Below are 14,665 nucleotides of genomic sequence, written 5' to 3'. Positions count from 1 at the left end.
TAAACTATTCATCTCTTGTGGTGAAGTTGGTCTAGTCCACATATCCCTTGGAGTTGTCATCCTGATTTAGTTAAAGGGGTTGTCTCGCAAAAGCAAGTGGGGTTAAGCACTTCTGTATGGCCATATTAATGCACTTTGTAATATACATCGTGCATTAAATATGAGCCATACAGAAGTTATTCACTTACCTTCCCTGCGCTGGCGTCCCCGTCTCCATGGCTCCGTCTAACTTCAGCGTCTAATCGCCTGATTAGACGTGCTTGCGCAGAAGGGTCTTCTGCCTTCGGCTCGGTCTGGCACGGGTGGCTTTCTGGCCCCGCCCCTTCTACGCATCATCGCGTAGCTCCGCCCCGTCACGAGGGGGTGGCTCGTAAACGCACAATACAGACTGTGTTTGTCTAGCAGTAGCCAATTGTCTATTTGATATATCATCATCACTGCAGACCAAGAGAGACCTGTTAAGGAGCAGGAAATAATCTGTACAGAGCAGGGAAAAGATGGAAAAGGTAAGTCTTTTTTCTTTAATTTTTTAAACTTTTATTGGAGAATAACATTCAGCTAATACAAACAGATGCAGTTACCACTTTTTAGGCATCAAATGAATATAATAGGGGAATCTATGTAAAAAATGTGAAGTATAACATTATAAATAGAGATGAGCGAGCACCAGAATGCTCAGGTCCTCGTTATTCGAATCGAGCTTTTTGTAAAATTAGAGAGCTCTATTCGAGTAACGAACCCCATTGACTTCAATGGGGGACCCGCCGTTTGCCGATCTTTTTTTTTTCTCCTGTGTTTGTGTTCTCTCTCTCTCTCCTCCGCCAAGCCAGCCACAAATTACCATTGACGCGCGCAGCGGGGAGGGGTCAAATCTTAACGTCAGCGGTAGGGAGGGGCCAAAACTGCGGCGGGGTCGAACACGGTGTGATGCTCGCTCGAATAGTGAGCACCATCGAGTATGCTAATACTTGAAAGAGCATCAAGCTCGGAAGAGTACGTTTGCTCAACTCCAATTACAAATATTATATTCCATAAATATGGAAGATGTGGGTGTGAAGGCTCATAGACACTAGGGGAAGAAAGAGGAAAAAAGGAAATGTGGGGTCCAGAGATTATGTTTAACAGAGGGAGGATAGAGCATTGGAATCTATATATTGATATGCCAGAATTAACCATAAGATTCCATATAGGCCAGGTTATATATCTGACTATACTACGAAATTGATAGTTGATCTAGCAAGTAATGAAGGGCATTTTATGTAAAAACAGTGTTTGAAGAATTACACCATAATCTCCATAACTTGTGGAATTTTTCAAGAAATGTCCTGTTTTTGAAAACAATTTTTTCATAAGAAATGATCGTGTCAATCATGCTATGCCATTGAGCCACAGTTGGGGGTTGCCTATCCATTTCATCGATATTACCTTACAGGCTATAAAAAGTGTTTCTTGTAGTAAGATTCATATATGATGTTGCCACTGTTCAACATCCAAAAGACCCAATGAACAAACGTCTGGAGTACTCAGAATCGGGAGTCCAACTACTTGGCTAAGTAGGTCTGACACTTCAGACGAAAAAGTTTGAATCTCATTACAGTTCCACATTAAGTGAAAGAATCAGCATCAGGTGTTGAACACCTGTGGCACTTAAAGGTGAGTCATCTATTCATACGATATACTGTAGTAGGGGTAAAGTAGCATTGGTGTGAAATGTAGAGTTGAATGAGTTTATTTGCCATTTCCATAGCAAAAGATCAGTCTTCGTTTGTAAGAGAGCATATAAAGCCTCTTCATTCGTCTTCTACCTTGACCTGCAAAGTGGAGAATTTAGATTGGATTTAATAGGTGTACAAATGGAAGATCAATCCTTTAGGTTCCTGTGTATGCAAAATCCCAATTAAAAGGTAAGATGAAATAGATAGACAAGACTTTGGGTATTGTATACATACAGCATAACATAGTGAAGAAACCTGTGAAAGACAGATCGGGAAATATCAAACATCTGTTGCATTTGCTCAAAGGATTCAAAGGTCTCATGAATAAACAAATGTGATAGTGACATCACCCCATGTTCAACCCAATACCCGGAGTCAGAAAAGTTAAAAAGGTGAGGAAGTCCTCTATTATTAAACAAGGGAGTTTGAGATGGAAGTGCAGAATCCACAGAGCAGGCTCACAACCGAGGAGACAGCGTGGGTAGTGATGGTCATTTGTCATGGTGGCTCTACCGTCCCCTCTCCAGTTTCGAGTAGCACAGGACCCATCCACGTCGCCACAGGGGGAGGTCATGGGAAATGAAAAGGGATGGTAACCGGGCAAAGTTTCCTGAAAGTCCTTAGTTGTTGCAGGTTATGCCACTGTTCCTTTCCTTTGGTGTGACTCCTTGTTGGAATAAACAGAGCCGACACAAAGTAGTACTTTTCTGGACACACAGGGAAATGGTTGATGATGTCCATTTTACTGAGCAACATAGAATACAATCCCATGGTAGACTTGGCACAGCAGCAGTGGAGGTACAGGGGGAAATACATACAAAGTCCATAGTCCCAGTTATCTGGATTTTACTTTCTCTCCTGGAATCAATGGTCTCAACACTGGTTTGTGCACAATAACTCACGGATCAATTGAATATGAGCAACTCCTTCTCTGTCAGAACCTGACATCAGTACATCAGGCAACCTCTCCAACACCTTACAGACTGACTGATTTCCTTTCCCTCTCACAAAACTCAAAAACTCTTTTTCAAATGCACCTTGCAAACACATATATAAAGCACGATTGCGGTACTAACAAATGATACATTTCCAGACATACTCAGATACTTAACCCTTGAGGGGCTGCAGACAAGCAATACACATGACACTGATTCATGCTACAGGCAAAACAAAGATATTACAAAGGCACAAGACAGACATAGATCATTCAAGCACACTCTGAAACTTTCCAGTCACTTCAGGCTACTACAGAAGCTCTTGATATCTGGTCACATATTTGGCTAAATCCCATATTTGAATGGCTAGTTCATGTATAGCTAGAAGGTATCTAGAATATAACCTTTGATTTTACAAAACTGTCTATGGAAGAATGGAGGAGAAATAGTGCATCAAGTGTTACTCAGTATTAAGGCCCATTTAGACACAATGATTATTGCTCAGAATTCACTCAAAAGCCATCTTTTGAGCAATAATCATTGTGTCTAAATGTGCCCATCTTTCAGTTTTCTGCCGAACGACGGTCTTCAGTTCGGCTTGAAAACCGTTGGTGAGCAGAACAGCTGATAAGACGGACCGCACGCTGTGTTCTGCCCGGGGACTGCTAAGAACAGCTGATTACATTGTCTCAGCTGTTCTCAGCCATCAGCCCCACCACAGAGCAAAAGTAATTTATTCAAAGAACATCAGGTGGTCCTCTGAATACATTCAGCTCCCTGTTGCTCACAGGTTGCTAATTGGTACTAATAGGAATTAGTACCAATTAGTAGGTTATGCAAAAAGATCGCTCAAAAGCCATCATTTGTGTGCCTAGACATGCCTTTAGGCAGAGGTTCATTCAAAACCCAGAATCTTAAATAATGCAATTGTCCTGCTATAAAATAGAATTTAAAATCTGGCAAGCCATTCTGGCTAAGTCTTTAGGGCACAGCAGTGTCTCAATTCAAATTCTATTTCTGGAGTTTCCTCATATAAAATATCACATTAAGAAATTTATCGCATTAAAGAATTGCTGCGGTAATATGACATCAGTATGTTGTATGCTGTAGAGAAATTTCAGAAATATTGTGATTTTAATGAGATTTATTCTACTGGCTTTAAACATATGACGAGAATTCCATATTTTGAATTTATCTTTAAGGAAAGAAAGCAGAGAGGTAATATTAAGATTATATGAATATTGGCAATCCCTAGGGATATATGATCATAGGTGCTTAAATTGAGCACAATTTTGAGATGGCAAATTTCTTTTCCTATTGTTCATCCCTTTCCAGCAAAAGGCATGAACATAGATTTCTCCCAATTAATAAGTAAATTTGAGAAGTTTCCAAATTTGTCTATAATAGATATAGCATATGGCAGAGTATGTGATGGGTCAGAAAGGAATAATACCTTCAAAGACTGGATCTTGTCTAATAAGCAATGTTTAAAGGTTCAATAGTTAAGGTGAATTGAAGAGTAACAATGGGCATCCTTGCTCTAAGGTTAAAGGAAGGGGAGAGTAGCCCATTCTGGAGAATTGTAGCACTAGGCATCCTATGTATGATGGAAATCCATTTAATGAAAGAATTGCCCAAACTGAAACAATTCAATACCTCTAGTAGATAGGGCTATTCAATTGAATCAGTGGCCTTTGTGGTATCCAAGGATACGAAGTCCCAATCTTGCTGTGGTTTCCAATCTATCAGCGTTACTGCTTGCAAATATCTGATATTATCTCATGTTGACTTTCTAGGAATGAATCCTGACTGGTCTGGGCGAATAATATTGTGAATAACCAGGTTCAATATATTTGCTTAGAATTTAGTCCTTTATTTTATAGTCTGTGCTTAGGAGGGATAAGGGTTTTAAGATCCACAGTCTTCAGAATTCTTATCCAATTTTAGTAGGACTACAATAGATGCCCCATTAAATAAATCTGGAAATCAACCCTCCTCCATAATTCTGTGAAAAAGAATACGCAACCGTGGGAGTAAAATTTCACTATACTGTAAATAAACTTCTATTAGAAGGCCATCTGTGCCAGGTGATTTGCCCTTGGCCATAGAAAGTTTAGGGAATTCTACCTTGAAAATCTCCAGTCTCACATGTTGCTCAGGACTGGTATAAATGCCGGTAAAATTGAGTAAATCGATAAATTATAGTATAGGATCTGTACGCATTCAGTTCTCAGGGAAAACAGATCTTCAATTTTGGGGTAGTTGAAGAATTTTGATAGACTATATGTGCTATTAGTTTACTTGATTGATTGCCAAATTCGAAAATTGGCTGGTGAAAAATAGTTTACGATGTGCCTTTGCCTTTAACAATTGTAGATACTCCCAGTCATTCACCATCTTGTTCTATTACAATCAGTGTGGTCATTTATGTATAATCTTTCTGCTGCAACACTCAAAATGTTTAGATCCTCCTCTAGTTGGACTGTCTTTTTTTTAATGTACACCCATGTAGATAAGATTTGAAGGTGTTCTAAACCACCATAGTATCAGTATCAGAGCCAGGGGGGTTTAAATTGAAAAAAAAATTGTAATTGGTCTGGGATTCTGTCCGTGGGTCCAAAAAGGGATAGCCAAAGTGGGTGTACCATCAATTTTCTAATAGATTGTAGAGCTGGGGGTGTTAATGCAAGTCATAGCAGAGAATGGTCTGAGACACCACGAGGTAAGTATTCTATGGCTTTTATCAGAGCAAATAAGGATGGGGATCCTAAAATGTGATCACTGCTACTCAAAGTGTGCCTGTGAGGTGTGTGACAGGAGAACTCATGAGAATGAGGATGACATACCCGCCATAGATCTAGCCATCCCACTTCAGCCACCACAGCAGCTAATCTAGTAGTGGTATGGGAGTAGGATCCTGGTGAATTCCCCCAAAATGATTTAATAGGGGTACACTAGTAAGTTTAAGCCTCCCGTACATATGGTAGCTGCATCTGGATATAATGTATCAAAAGAGATTTCCTCTACTATTATAGCTAAAGAGGCAGGTGGCAGGTTGTATATACATAAAGGCATGTAGGGGACACTACTATACTTTGCTGCCACAAAAATAGAACTGCCCCCTGGGTCCATCCTAATCTGGTCCTGCTCCCATCTGAGAGAATTATGTACAAGAAGGAATGCTTCTCTAGAGTACATGGTATGGCATGTATGTCAGTTCCATCGGACCCAGGATTTCTTTATAAAGGTGGTGATTGTCAGACTAAGATGAGTTTCTTGTAAAACATAGCTCTTTTCCGGGGGGAGGGTCCACGGGTGATCTGCAGCAAAATATGCAACAATTGGGATTTGCTGCAGCTTTTGACTTCCCCTATGCTACATTTAAGCATACCCTAAATCTACGCTGTATGGTTTTACAATTTTAGGGCTCCTTTCTATGGGTGTATTTTACATCAGTATTTTGTGAGCCAAAACCAGAAGTGGGTCCAAAATATGCAAAAAATGCAAATCTTTTGATTATACTTTCTCTCCACTGATTTCTGCTGCAGAATTCAACCCTTGAAATACGAGGATTAAAGCCTCTTTCACACAGGCAACAGCGACATTGCCGTGAGACAATCGCAGCGATATCGCCGCTGTGTTCTGTGAGATATCGCTGCATTTTCTTGCAGCAATATTGCGATCTTGTGGCGCCACTAAGTCGCACAACCTTGTAGTGCTCCTTTGCTGGGATTTTCGGGACGACTTGAAATACAAGCCATACCCTGAAAAAAGCCCTACCTGCATTAGGGCTCCTGCACACTTGCGTTTTTCTTGCACGTTTTTTTTCACGCGGTTGTCAATGGGACTTTCTAATGTTAAAAACGCATCGCACAAAAATTGAAAAGTACCAACTTGCGATGCGTTTTTAACATTAGAAAGTCCCATTGACAATTGTGTTAAAAAAACACAGCGATATCTGTGAGGCCTAAGGTCTCACATCTATAAGTGGGTGAGAGCCCTTAGGCCTCATGTCCATGGGGAAAATCAGGCCCGCTACGGATTCTCCATGGAGAATCCGTAGCGGGTCCCTCCTGCCCCGCGGACATGAGCGCTGAAAAGAAGAATTAATAAGAATTAACTTACCCGCAGCGGATCGGGAAGGTCTTCTCTTCTTCACGGCCGGATCTTCTTTTTTCGGCCGGCGGATGCACTCGGCACGTTGGCGGCGTGCCGCGCGCATGCGCCGGGCACATCCGCCAGGCCGAAGCAAGAAGATCCGGCCGTGAAGAAGAGAAGACGTGCCCGGTCCACTGCGGGTAAGTTATTCTTATTTTAAATGGAGCATGGTCCGGATTTTTTCATGCTCCATTTTTTTTTAAATCACTTTTATTGACCATCTGCGGGTATTTATCTACCCGCGGGTGGTCAATGCATCCCTATGGGATCTTAAATCATATTTTGCCCGTGGACATGATGCCTTAAAGAAAAAAACAAAACAATTCATTACCTAACAGGCGCTGTTCGCTCAGCCGCACTTCTTCTCAGGAGCTCCAGCACTTGTTTGTAGTTTTCAAGCCAGTGTTTCCTCCAGGAAGCACTGGCTCTGACTGGTTTCTTGAGCGCCGCGGTTCAGCCAATCACTGCAGCGCTCGATGACACAATCACAGCCATTTAGAGCCTGTTAGGTAATATATTGGGTTCTTTTTAATCCAGCTAGGGCTTATTTCAGGGCTCAAACAGTAGAAAGGCTCCATAGGGAACCATGGGCTACAAAACATATCAAATTGCGCCAATATTCAGCAACCAACATTTTTTTCCTCAAAATGTAGCAGCCTACAAAACATCACTAATGTGAAGGAATCCATTGGAAAGTGTGGGCTTCACATACATGCGATTTGTAGCGATGTCACATAAGGGTAAATCCGCATTGATCAGGTGTAGATTTGGTTACTGTGATATTCTTGTGTATCTGTGGCTAAATTTCTGCTGTGAAAAGGCCAATGCAGATACGGCCAACGTAAAGGCTGCCTTTCAGTTCCTAACTTGCCTTGTACTATGTTGCCACTGCCTAAATGAAGGATATTAAAAGTAGTTGCTTGGTTATGGGGCTTAGACTATTGTGAATACTGCCAAGCAGAAACATCAGGTTGATCTGGTTTGAGTGAATTTAAGCTGAGAAGGGGTTATGATTTGAAATTAGATTTTGAAGCTTTCTGCAGATATTTGTGTTTGTAGAGGAGCGATGGATGGTGGAACTTGGAAGTTAGTGTGTGGTCCTGTTGGCTTTAAGAACTATTGACTGAAATCAATGGTTTAACTTTACTATAAATCTAATTAAAGTGTTTTGTTGCCCAGAATATCCAATCTGATACTATGACATAGTACGATAACGCATAGTGTCATTATATTGTTATGTAGTATCAGGCAGAGCTCTCAACCGGTGGTTGTCCTGTTGGCAATCCACCACCTGCAATAGGCTGTAACAGAAAGTTGGGAGTTGTGTTTTTTTAAGAGGTCAGGATAGACAGATTAGGGGGAGTGGTATACACTACTTAGGCATGAGGTCTTATTTTTTTTGCAAACTAGCGTGGGGTTTTATCTAGCACTTCCCTGGTAAACTGCCGTCCTAATTAGAACTAAGTCCTTCATTAGAACTAAGTAGGATGGAAATAATCAGTTTGCTGCAAGTCCTGAAATTAGCTTCATTCATACTTTTTATTAGTTCATATGTTACATTTCATCCATTACTTTGGGAATGTGCAATTTTGGAAATCTTGCAAATAAGTAATTTGTCAGGTATACAGCCTGCTAAAAATTCTATACTTTACCATAGGTACCTTCCATTACACTTGGTCATGTATGTACAGTACATGTCCAGGAGTTATCTGGATTCCTTGAATCAGTTATTGTATTTTTTCACTTTGCTGAGGAATATGTTGTGAATAAAAGTTCCTCAAGATCTGTTTCATAATTTGCCTAATATATATTTATTAAAACTGCTCCCTTTATAAGATGAGATCAGATTCCCTATGACTACAGTCTTGGTGGCTTCAACAGAATCGCCAGTGTGCTAAGTGAATGGGAAGAGCATTATTGCAATGTCTTTCAGTATGTTTTAATTGTCCACTGCCTTGGGTGGAACCAAGCCGCGGTAGTTTGTCAAGCCCAGAAGATGAGGGGGCCATTTTTTGCTGAAATGTTGCTCTTTTTGGGGGGTAAAAAGCCCCATGGAGGTGGCTTTTTGTTGTCGAGCTCCTTTACATGGGTTCTTCTTTGCTCAAAAGATCTGATATATGGTTGCTTGTTTGCCGTTCAAGTAAAAACAATCATGCTGCTATTTCCTTTATGACAATTAAGTTTACTGGCATTTAAGACGGGATCCATTTCTGACTTTGCTATGGGGGCTCATTGATCCTTGTATTCTGCAAACAAAGATCTATAAACAGCACCTAAATCTTGTTGATAGCGCAAGAAGGGCAGGCATGGAGAATATGAATTCCACTCACCCAACAGTTCCTGCTAATGTATTCATTGTATGCAAATAAGGAAGATGGAACAATACCTCTGCAGTGCCTCCTATTGATGGCAGCATTCTTGCAAATCAATGCTTGACCCTGTATACAGGTCTATAGAGCAATGACTAGGAATTGAAAACCAAGTCAGAATCCATACACAGAGAGCTGTTTCAGGGTTTTTGCCCCTCATCAGTGTGTAGTAGGATTCTGGCTTGGCTAGTGAGAAGCTTATGATGTGAGTCGGTAGGGATATTATCACTCATCTAAGGCACCATAGGAGTCTATGGAGGTGAACAAATGTACAACTGATCCCTGCAAAGTTGCAAAATGATCTGCACAATTTTGCAGGGAAATTGAATTAGGCAGCACAGCCCTTTTAATTACAGGACGGGTGTATCTTGTGCCTATGTGAATGGTCCTCGGGAGCACAGGAAGTACAGTAAAATGCGCTGAAATGCATGTGTAGTGTGACCTTCTCAGCGTAAAAAGTTGCGCTGCTGTGAGTGTTTTCGCACTCACAGTCCTCTGAAGCCGAAAGATAGGGCAAGACCTACAGTATCTTTTTTTCGCATGTATAAAACTATGCGCGAGAATCACGTTAGTCAAAATGAAACTATTATAGTCTCTGGTTTCATTTTGTCCGGGCATGAAAATCATGGTCATGTGTTTAAGCCCTTAATGTGATTTAGGGCTTTTTCACACCAACGGCGTTTACACGTAGAATAGGCGCGTGAAAAAATTGTGTCTAATAGAACCATTGGTTTCCTATAGAAACGTTCAGATGAAGGAATTTTAGAAACACAAAAAGTTTCACCTTAAAAAGATAGGAACTGCCCTATCTTTGGTGCATGATTCCCTGGAGTTTCCATAGACTCCTATGGTAGCAGAGGTTTAGCTGTGTCCGACGAGTGGAAAAGAAGATTACAAAGTCATTAGGAGGATTTCTGCCGACTGAGGGAATTCCAAACGGCTGCAGCGCCGCTAGACCCAGAAGCACATTTTAAATGTCCCACTATAAACTACTGTTACAGGGATGAGGGGAAGCCCTGAGGGTTCCCTAAATCCCTGCGGGGACTAACAGGAGTTTACAGCGGGACATTTAAAGTGTGCTTCTCTGCAGCATGTTTTAAATGTCCTGCTGAAAATAGCAGGTAATTCCTCCAGCCCCGCTGCTGAGCAATTCTCCAGTAGCCGGGGCAGTAGGGGACTCCCTCCACCTCATTCTCCAGCATTGGGTTCCCTAAGTGATTTACTCATAGCGGGGAGAGAGGAGGCAGGGTTAGAGGGCTTCCTTGAGAGTGGGGGCGGGCTAGTGGAATCCAAGCTCTAGCCCGCCTCTCTCAGCTTGCTATGGGAATATCTCTCGGGGATCCCCATAGCCCTGCTCTCTCTCTCTCTCTCTCCCTGCTGTGGGGAAATACGAAAACTCTGCTGGGTTTCATCTCCCCTACTGGAGGAGCTGAGCTTTTTTTTAAGCAACATGCTGCTCCAGTGAATGCAGGATTTCCACGCACATGCAGCTCGGGTCTTCTGCGCGTGAAAAATTGCCCATTCACGTGACTCTTAGTACAGTTTAGATGCAATTTCTTTGCATGCCTATACTGCACTAAAACCAAGCCCATATAAAATAGCGCTTAGGCAAAGAGTTGGCTGTCCTGTTCACTTTCTCAAGGGTGCAAAAAGTATCTTTCATTTTGTCACATTAAAGGCTTCTTCAGATGACCGTATGCACAATTGTGTATGCTTCAGCACAATGCATTTGTGTCGTGAAAGAAGTAGATTTGAGTACATACTGGTGCATAGTACTGTAAGTTTTCTGCATGCAGGGCCTGTTCACATGAACGTGCAAAGCACCCCTTCCCTGGTTTAAAAGGCTATTTAGCCCAATGGGCTTCAGATATCTTCTGAACAGGTCCTATTTTTTACATGCGCTTAAAACATGTTAATGAGAACCAACCAATTGACATCAATGGGTTCTATTCTCTGCAAATTGCATGCATATATTTTACGCACTTAAATACGGTTGTCTGCAGAAGCCCTAATAGTTATAGTGGTTGGTGGTCAAAACCCAGTGCAATAACCTCAGTCAGTGGTAACATAGTAGAAAGTAACAACTGGTGCCCCAGCTTACTGATGGGTTATGTGTGTAGTTTAATGGGACTGAAGCCAATGTAGTTGCCCCTAGTACATCAGGCGTAGATGTTATACCACTACACATGCGAGGAGTTCTGGGAACCTGATATATAGACCTAGTTTTCATCTATTGTTGTTAGTGGTGTATGTGACCGGGAATGGTTATCCCTGGATAACTTGGCCCGATATCATGCTCACCAAGGTGCGATTTACCCGCGGATGCAAGGCGTTTTTCTGTCAAAAATACTTCCCATCACTTAAGGTAAAGTCGCGATCCTCCGGCGCTGCTTTCATCTGCGTCGGCAGATTGTCAAGTATTTCCCATTGTTTTTAATGGGAAACCTCGTATTACACTCACGTACACATTGTACACCGTGCGGTTTTTTTCTGTGTCCCATTGGAAACAAAGAACGCAAAAATATAGGACATTCAAAAGAATTGGTTTTATATTTCTTCGAGATTTCTGCATCTTGCCATGTGAAAGCATCCTGACTGAATGTTCTGTAGGGTAAGCTGCAAGTAGGGGTCAGCTGTTGTCTGGTGGTTCAGGGCATATGCCTGACCAGTGCATTTTCCCATTGTTGAGATCATGAATTGACCTCTATCCAAGCAATGGCCGAAAGAGGTGGGACGAGAGACTCTAACAGATAGCAGGCAGCCGGGCTGCACACTGTATGGGCATGTCATCGAGTAGGGCCTGAGTCGGATAGTAAAGGCAGGCAGTGACGTTAACTGCCAAGTGTGAAGTTGTTGCCAGTGGGTGCCCCCACCAGCCATCATCTTGTGTGAGGCAACCACAAAACTGTGGGAGGCCCTAACCACAAACTCTTTAAACAAGTTATCTGCGTCCAGGTCTCCACCTTATTTCCATACCATTGCAAAAGAGCTTACTGCCCAAGTTCACTCCATGTCTACTTCAGGGCTGTGCTCATCTGATTTCTTATAGACTTATAGCTTACTCACATGGGTGCAAGCGTATTTCGATCTGTGAGTATGCAGCATATTCACATACCAAAAGACGTCTACTCCTTGCGCATTTTGGCCCTACTGCAATTTTTTTGCACACAAATATACAGGGTATTTATGCATGCAAAACATATGTATATTGACTATATATTTGCACTAGCTCCTACACTTCTATGGCCTATTTCAGGCCAAAATACGCAGCAAAATAGGACATACTGTATTTTCTAGCATGAATGAAAACCATGTAAAAAAATACACAATTGTGAAAGAGCCCATTAAAATCAATGGGGTTTTATATACTCCATATTACTCTCATCAAGCAAAGCATATTTACACCCGTGTGAACAAACCCTTAGCCTGCATAGGACCCTGTAAGACACAGATATAACTGTTTTTCCAAAGCCCTCACATCTGAAGGTATTGTTTTGCATGCAAACAACATATTGCTGTGGTCTACAAATACGTTATTCTCTTTAGTACTGGATTATTAAGGAAGGGTGTCTATAATGCAGTGCATGGAGCTTTAGCAGTTCCTTTGAACTTTGTTAATACCATAGAGGCAAATGTAATTGTTTTGGTCATTTTCCACTGGAACTACTACTATGAATTCCTGCTGGCATCTCAGTTTCACAACCTCTGCCCTTCTTTGGGTACGAAAGGAAACCACATAAATTATCTAACTGCTTCCAATCTCGGGAACATGAGCTGTAAGTTCCCCGACTGTAACCCGTCTTAAATAACACATACGTAGTGCACTTTGCAGCAGGAAGAAAAAAATAAATTCCTTATAAAAAGCAGCTTCCTAAATTAACACTCCAGAATAAAAAAAACATAATAATGTATATATAAGAAACACATCTATTTGCAGGCCATAAACATTATCCTCTACTAATTTGGCAAGATATTTTAACACATTAGAAGCAGTGCTGGCAAACTGTTAATCCCACTTTTGGCAATGTGTACTTTTTAATTTCATTTTCCTACAACTGTATGAGTTTCCTATCAAGCTTTTTGTTTGCATTTATGTGTTCCAGTCAATTTGCAGTTTTATTTTGCAGATTTTAGTAGCCAGGATTTCTTCAGAATGATTACTACAGCACTGTACGGTATTTAACCCTATATTTGGCTATTTTTTAAAATCTTTGTTAATAGGAAGTTAATAATAATAATAATAATAATAATCTTTATTTGTATAGCTCCAACATATTCCGCAGCGCTTACAAAGACAGGGGGAATACAGACAGACAAAAGTATAAAAATTACAGAACCACGGTTACATAGTAATCAGTTGATGGAAACAGTAGGGGTGAGGGTCCTGCCCCAATGAGCTTACATTCTACAAATAATAGGGTGATACAGAGGGTAAACGGTCTGGAGATGTGCACGGTATGGCGAGGTGGAGTGTGAGGAATGCTATACACGCAGACAATGGTCAGACGTTCAGACGTGTGACGGCAGAATCGGTATGACTGAAGGGGCAGTTGATGGTGGCTATCAGTCAGTAGCTCAGGGAGCAATGTTATCAGGCGGAGTACAGAGGGGTTTGGTTCAGGGAATATGGTATGCCTCCCTGAAGAGGTATGTTTTTAGAGCACGCCTGAAGTTTTGTGATTGCCCAGATAGCCTTTGGTAGTACGTTCCAGAGGACTGGTGTTGCTCTGGAGAAGTCTTGGAGGCGGCAATGAGAGGTTCAAATTAAAGGAGCACTTAGTCTGGTTTCATTAGCAGAGTGGAGAGCCAGGGCTGGGTGATGGATTGAGATGGGAAGCAATGTAGGGTAGCACTGCGCTGTGGAGGGCTTTATAGATGAAGGTACTGCGTTTAAATTGAATTCTGTTTTTAACGGGCAGCCACTGCAGTGACCGGCACAGGGCAGAGGCAACCGAGTAGCAACTGGACAGAAAGATAAGCCTGGCTGCCGCATTCAGGATGGATTGGAGAGGGTAGAGTCTGGCGCGGGGGAAGCCGATCAGCAACGAGTTGCAATAATCGAGCCGGGAGTGGATGAGGGCAACAGTGATTGTTTTTAGCGTGTCCACGGTAAGAAAAGAGCGGATTCTTGCAATGTTCTTGAGGTGCATCTGACATGTTTGGGCCAAAGATTGGATGTAGGCGGTAAAGGAGAAATCAGCATCGAATATGACCCCAAGGCAGTGGGCATGCTGTCTGGGAGTTATGGTGGCGCCACACACTGAAATGAAGATGTGAGGTCGGTTAGTAGAGGGTCAAAACATCAGTAGGTCAGTTTTAAAAAGGTTTAGTTTTAGGTAGAGAGAGGACATAGTGTTAGAGACAGCGGACAGAGAGTCGGTGATGTTTTGGAGGAAAGGTGCAGAGATGTCATGGGAAGAAGTGTATAGCTGGGTGTCGTCAGCGTAGAGGTGGTATTGGAGGCAAATCTCCTGATGGTTTGTCCAAT

This window comes from Eleutherodactylus coqui, chromosome 1, assembly GCF_035609145.1.
Source record: "Eleutherodactylus coqui strain aEleCoq1 chromosome 1, aEleCoq1.hap1, whole genome shotgun sequence".
Classification (NCBI taxonomy): Eukaryota; Metazoa; Chordata; class Amphibia; order Anura; family Eleutherodactylidae; genus Eleutherodactylus; species Eleutherodactylus coqui.
The sequence above is the reverse complement of the archived record's forward strand: the minus strand, read 5'-3'. Positions refer to the sequence as shown.